Source organism: Lissotriton helveticus, chromosome 6, assembly GCF_964261635.1.
Source record: "Lissotriton helveticus chromosome 6, aLisHel1.1, whole genome shotgun sequence".
Taxonomy (NCBI): domain Eukaryota; kingdom Metazoa; phylum Chordata; class Amphibia; order Caudata; family Salamandridae; genus Lissotriton; species Lissotriton helveticus.
In genome coordinates, this window is record NC_136067.1 from 364210172 (window position 1) to 364216135 (window position 5964).

Sequence of the window (5964 nt, forward strand, 5' to 3'; positions counted from 1 at the left end):
TGGAGTCTCCCCGGGCCGAGCACCAAGGTGGTGCGCCCGGGGTCTCTCCAAATTAAAAGTCGGCCAGAGAACGTAGGAATTTTGTTTTTTTCCCTCAAGGGGTGTTTTCCTCCACTGTCGTGCCCCCTGGCCAAGCACTTTGCAGTGCGCCTGGGGGCTCGTGTGTTTGTCTCCTATTCTTTACTCGGCGTGCCCCCTGGCCGAGCCTCTGGGGCTCGCTTAACTGTTTTTCCGATTCTCGACCCTGGGGGGAGCCTGTGAGTGGGCCTGTGATCTGCAGTGACCAGCTGTGGATTTAGTCAGCCTGCGTGCCCCCTGGCCGAGCACCAGCCGGTGCGCCTGGGGGCTCGCGGTATTTCTTCAGAAATCTTTGGAATGCGAGTATTTCCTTTGTTTGCTTTGGAGTCTCCCCGGGCCGAGCACCAAGGGGGTGCGCCCGGGGTGTCTCCAATGAGAATTTGCCCGAAAAAAGCTTAGCGAGGCTAAGGGATTCTTTCTCCCGGTTCTCGCGGGGTATCCCCGGGCTGAGCACCGCTGGTGCGCCCAGGGTTTCCCCGCTTTTTTAGGTCTTTCCGTGCGTTTTCCCACCACCCCTGTAGTGGCCTTCCCTAGCTCACCTGGGTCCTGACTGTGATCAGGGGTTCCGATTTGGGGTGGGTTCTCGATCGTGAGTGAGTGGCCCCGAGCCGTGCACTATCCCAGTGCGCCCGAGGTCACTCGAAAAATGCCTCCTGGCCACGCAGCTATGTGCGGGCTGTTCGTCCGGTTTGGATAGGCTTCCCCTTCGCCCCCCGAGTTTCTGGGCATCAGCTGGGCCCCGGACAAGCCAGGGTGCCGCAGCCCGTCCCTCCACTCAGGTGGCTCCAGGTATCTCTCCTGATGTAGGTTTCTGCCCATTCGGAACGTGCCCAGGGTTCACGCAGCCTTGCCACGGACAAGCCGTGGAGCGAAGGCCCGGTGTCCCTCGAAGGTGAACACCTATGCTTTAACCTATTCGCCCTCAGTCACGCAGCCTTGCCACGGACAAGCCGTGGAGCGAAGGCCCAGCAACCAAATGGTTTCTAGGGGTCAAGCGCCCTCTAGCTATTCACAAGTGTATTTCTACACTTGAGCTTAGCCAAAAGGCCAAGAAGCGATGATAAGAACAGATTTTTTTTTTGTTTGTTTTTCAAATATATCTTTATTCATAAAGTTTTGGTGCATGATACATTTTAACCAATCCCTTGGAGGGTGGTGTACATTTTGCCAATCCAAAGAGTGGTGCTCGCAGGCATACACTTTGGTGGTTTCCATCTAGATACTTTACTATATTAAGACATACCCCATATTGGGGTGTCTTGTATGATGCTTTTATTAGCCATTTGGCCCAGTTTTTATGATAAGAACAGATTTTTTTTTTTATCCTACCCGTCACACCCTCAGTCAGCCGGTCGGGCCGGTCTGCCACACCTGCGGCCTCGCCCTTCAACCCAGTCGTCTCGCCTGGCCTACTAGCCCAGGGGGTACTAGGCATGGCTTATCTTTTCAGCCAACCCCGGTCTGTCCTGCTACTACCTCCATCCAGCAGCCAACCAGCCCAGCTGAAAGCGGGGAACCAATCCGCAGGCAGCCATTAGCTGGTTGGCCTTGTGCCGGTCGGACCTAGGAGGGTTCGCCTGGACAGGGGGGCGACTTAGCCTTCCAGCCATGCTGTTCGGCCCTGTAGTTCCATCCAAGGTCATCAGCCCGGTTGTCAGCCCAAGCCGGTCAGCACAGCAGCCCAGTTCTGCCTGCTGACCTACGAAAAAAAACGCCATTCAGCCGGCCTGCCAGTCAGCCCCCTTCGGGGTGCCTGCCCAACAGTCCAGCATACCGGGCTACTAAAAACGTTATGACATCGCTGTCATATGCATTATGACATTTCTGTCATATTTCGTTCCGGTACCGTCACATTCCGTTCCGATTCCGTCATCTCGTTTCACCGTGCTGGGAACATCATTGACCCACGAAGTTCAATGAAGACATCCCAACTGACCGCCCTCCCCTAGGGGAGGCAAGTGATTTTTGTTTTGAAAATCCTTTTTTATGAGTAAAGGTGCATACAGGAGGAAAAAAAGGACACAATCACTTTACAATAAGGCTTTTTCAAAGTACATACATAGGTCAATACAGTAGCAATAGGAGATGCAATAAAAACAAACGAATTATTGGAAAATCTGGCACTTCATCCGAATTTTTGCTTTAAATATGCATATGTATACATGTGTCAAAAAACCTATCCATATGCCTGGTGAAGCAGGCTTTAGGCAGTAAGCTTTATCTATGGCCCATTTTACAAATGCCAATCCATAGTTTTGGACCTGGTGGCTGGGTTCGTGAGACAAAGAAGGTCTTTCAGGTCACCCACCCTTTCCAGTTCTCTGGGTGCCACAGTTCATGCGCCCTTTGAGAGCCAAAGTCACTTAAGTCCACTTGAAAATATGTGTACATTTAATCTAGACACAAGTTTCTGCAGTCTTTTGGGGAGAGCGTTTTGCGGTTGAACAACAGCATGTTGCGAGCCTCCCAGAGTGTCTCTTTGCCACAATTAACCACCCTCCATGCCGTTTGGACATTAGTTGTGGGGAGTGACCAGCCGTAAATTAATTTATCAAAGGAGAAGGAGGAGATACCTGCAACATTTGCTAGAAAAGGGGACAACAATTTCCAAAAAGCAACAGCAAAAGTACAATCCCAAAACAGGTGATAGATCGACTCCTCCTGCGCACAGCTATCTCTGGGGCAACGTGCCGATGGCGTGAGTCCTCGCCTGTGTTGAAAAGTTCTGGTAGGCAAGCAGTTGTGGGCGCTCATCCACGCTATGTCCCGTTGGTTATGCGAAAGGCCTCGGTGCCCCACCAGCTTCCAAATGTCAATAGATTGTTGTTCAGAGAAGGGCCCCAGGATAAGAACAGATTTTTTTTTGTTGTAAAAATATACTTTATTTATAAAAATGTACAGAGATACATGTTACCCAATCCCATTGGGTGGTGTACATTCGAACCTGAGTAGGGGGTGCGTGCAGGCACCAACCTACCGGTTTTCCATCAAGATTTTATGCATACAGTATTCACGTGAGGCTATGTTTAAGAAACCCAGTCTTCCCATTTCCCTTGTTTCCATATTTTTTCCGCTTTTTCTTTCCCTTGCTGTTTAATATCAACATAGTAGAACACCATGATTTTGTCTAGGCATACATGGATGACGTCCTGCACTTCTAGCTCTTTATGTTTAAATAAAAGCAGGTTTCTGGCAACCCATAGGCTTTCTTTTGCACTACTGAGTATCCTCCATAGAGTCCTGTCTTTATTTTTTGACAGTGGACTCCCTATACCATATAATACAATTTCATAATTCAGAGTTTGTAGTGAGGTTATTTCTTTAATCAACATTTTTAATTTCTCCCAAAACTTTTTAGCAAAACAGCAGTTCCATAGAAAATGCATGGTTGTTTCTTCCACCGGGCAGTCAGGTCTTGGGCATTTTGCTGAGTTCGCCAGTCCTCTTCGGTGTTGGAATGCTTTCACTGGCAATGCGTTGGTGAGCGCCAGCCATGCAATGTCTTTTTGTTCGTTTGTGATGTCTGTGTGGTTGGTTTTTTGCCACACTGCGTTGGAGAGTTTTTCTGTTAGGTTGTTCACCATCTCCATTTATTCCAAATGTTCTAGTTCTTTTTTAAGCAAGGTTCTTGCTTCGAAGCAGTCTTTGTCGACCTCCAGTTGCTGCAGCATTGTGATGAAGGGTTCTAGGCAGGTGTAAAGTTTGTGGGGGAAAAAGGCTACGGTGATTGCATTGTTCTTTGTAGAATTTGGAATCTGTGGAAGATGTCTCCAACTCCATAGCGCACAAAGTTCGCTGCCACGTTTCTGCCTTCATGTATCGCTCTGAGGCAGAGGCAGAAATATGTTGTGAAGATGTACATATACAGGTTTGGCATTTTTTCCCTCCATTTTTTTGGTGTTTGAAAACTATGGTTCTTTTGAGTTTTTCCATTTTGGAGTTCCAAAAAAAGGTGAATAAGCTTTTTTGCAGGAGTCTGAGCGTTGTTTTGTCTGGGGGGTATATCACTGCAGTGAAGAGGATTAGGGGTAGGATTATTGCTTTTATTACCATGATTTTCCCTGTCATTGTCAAGGATCTCGTTTTCCACAGTTCTAACTTTTGGTTTATTTTTTGTTGGACAGGTGGCCAGTTTTCTTTCCCTTCTGCATCCTGTGAAAAAAATGTTCCCAGGATTTTGGTGGGTTGTTTTGTTACTTTGACTTCCACTTTGGCTAGGTGGTTCCAGTTCCCGATGGTGAGGCATGTACTCTTTTCTGTGTTGAGGGTCAATCCTGATGCTTGGGCGAAGAGTTTGGTGTGCAGCAGAGTTCTTCTGACCGCTACAGGGTCTGGACACAGCACTGTGACGTCGTCCATATATGCGATGCATTTGGCCTTTTTCCCACTTGCTCCTGGTACGAAGATACCTTTATATATCTTGTCTTTCCTCAGTGTACAAAGAAATGGTTCTAGTGCACATACGAAGAGTGCTGGTGAAAGAACAGATACTACACTTGATCTTAGCCGAAAGGCCGAGAAGCGATAACCAGAATGGTGCCAGAATGAACGCCTCCCGAAGAAATCCACCTGGCTGACCCGGACCGGGGTCTTCCCTTGCACCGTCGCCTGCCGCCCTTTCGCCTCTTTTTCTGACTCCCAGCAAGAGCTCAGCATGTGCCGTGGAAAGGAGGCACCGGCCTCAGGCCTTCTCCCGGCTCCCAGAGTCCTCCTCGGCTGTCGCCTCATTAGGCGTCACTTAGCATACCCACGTTGTCCTCTTTCTAGTATTTGCATGCCCCGCCCCTTCCTGCGCACTGCTTCCAGCCGGCTGGCCAGAAAGCCTGGCAGCCAGGGGATGCTGGGAATCAGCCCAGGATGCCCTGGACAGCTCCCTGACCGGAAATGGCCGGCCCCTGGCCCCTCAGCCTCGCTTGCCGGGGACACTGCTCCCCTGCAGCCTAAGGCCTATCGATAAGGCTTGGCCGTTCGTGGCGGGCAGAGAAGGAAAAGGACTCTGTATTTTTCTTCTTGCTCAGAGAAGCCAAGGGCAGTGTCCACTTTTCTGCCAGCCTGCCTGCCAGCCCCCCTCCCTCCATCCTACTGACTTTCTGGGAACCTTCTTCCATTCGTTCCCCAGTGAAATGGATCCAAAACCAATGGAAGTCTGCTGCTGGAAAAACAATCTTTTTCTGACGTTTGTCTCTTTTCAAAGTGCAGCGTCTGGATGGAGAAGGGGGAAAAAAAATAAGAAATAATTTTTATTTATCTTTTTTAAACGCGAAAAATAAATAAATAAATAACGCACAGCCCGGGTGCCGCAAAGTGACAAATAAGTCAAATAAGTACATAAATAAGGCAAGACACGGGGACCAGTTTGCTTTTATTCACACGCAAACACAATAGCGCCACTTTACAAGGTTTGGTAGTGAAGCGCTACTTTCGTTTTCTCGTCTATTTTTCAACAGCATTGTCTTCCCCGGGTGGGGAAGTGCACCATTCCTGGAGGTACTGCAATACCAGGTTGATGCGTGGAGTGGACAGAGCAAGCTCCTATTCCATCTCCCTGTTCCAAAAATCAATTTAATATATGGTCCCCAGATAGAGGACGTATCAGATATTAAACTGATAAGAACAGATTTTTTTTTAAGTTTCAACTGGCTTTATTTAAAACTTTACATATTTACATGTTAGCCAATCCAATATGGTGGCATCATTTTGGATTTTGCATTCATGTTAGAGACGCAGCTCCGTCATGTGCAAAATGTACATCGAGATTATTTTATTTGCTTATTGCAGATTCATTTACTGGCTATGGTTTGTTTATTAGTTTTGACCAGTCTTTTTGTTTCCAGTTGCCCATTCTTGTTCATTCCTTCTTACATCTACAAATACATATGTTAGCAC

At 48.1% G+C, this 5964-nt stretch overlaps 1 non-coding gene and 1 pseudogene across 1 annotated transcript; both read right to left on the reverse strand.

The window, feature by feature from the left end:
• Window positions 1–4521: 4521 nt before the first annotated feature.
• Window positions 4522–4604, reverse strand: LOC144764495 (U2 spliceosomal RNA; annotated as a pseudogene).
• Window positions 4605–5543: 939 nt separating this feature from the next.
• Window positions 5544–5734, reverse strand: LOC144764350 (U2 spliceosomal RNA). Its single transcript, XR_013596509.1, has one exon. It is a non-coding gene; the product is annotated as a U2 spliceosomal RNA (small nuclear RNA).
• Window positions 5735–5964: the final 230 nt, after the last annotated feature.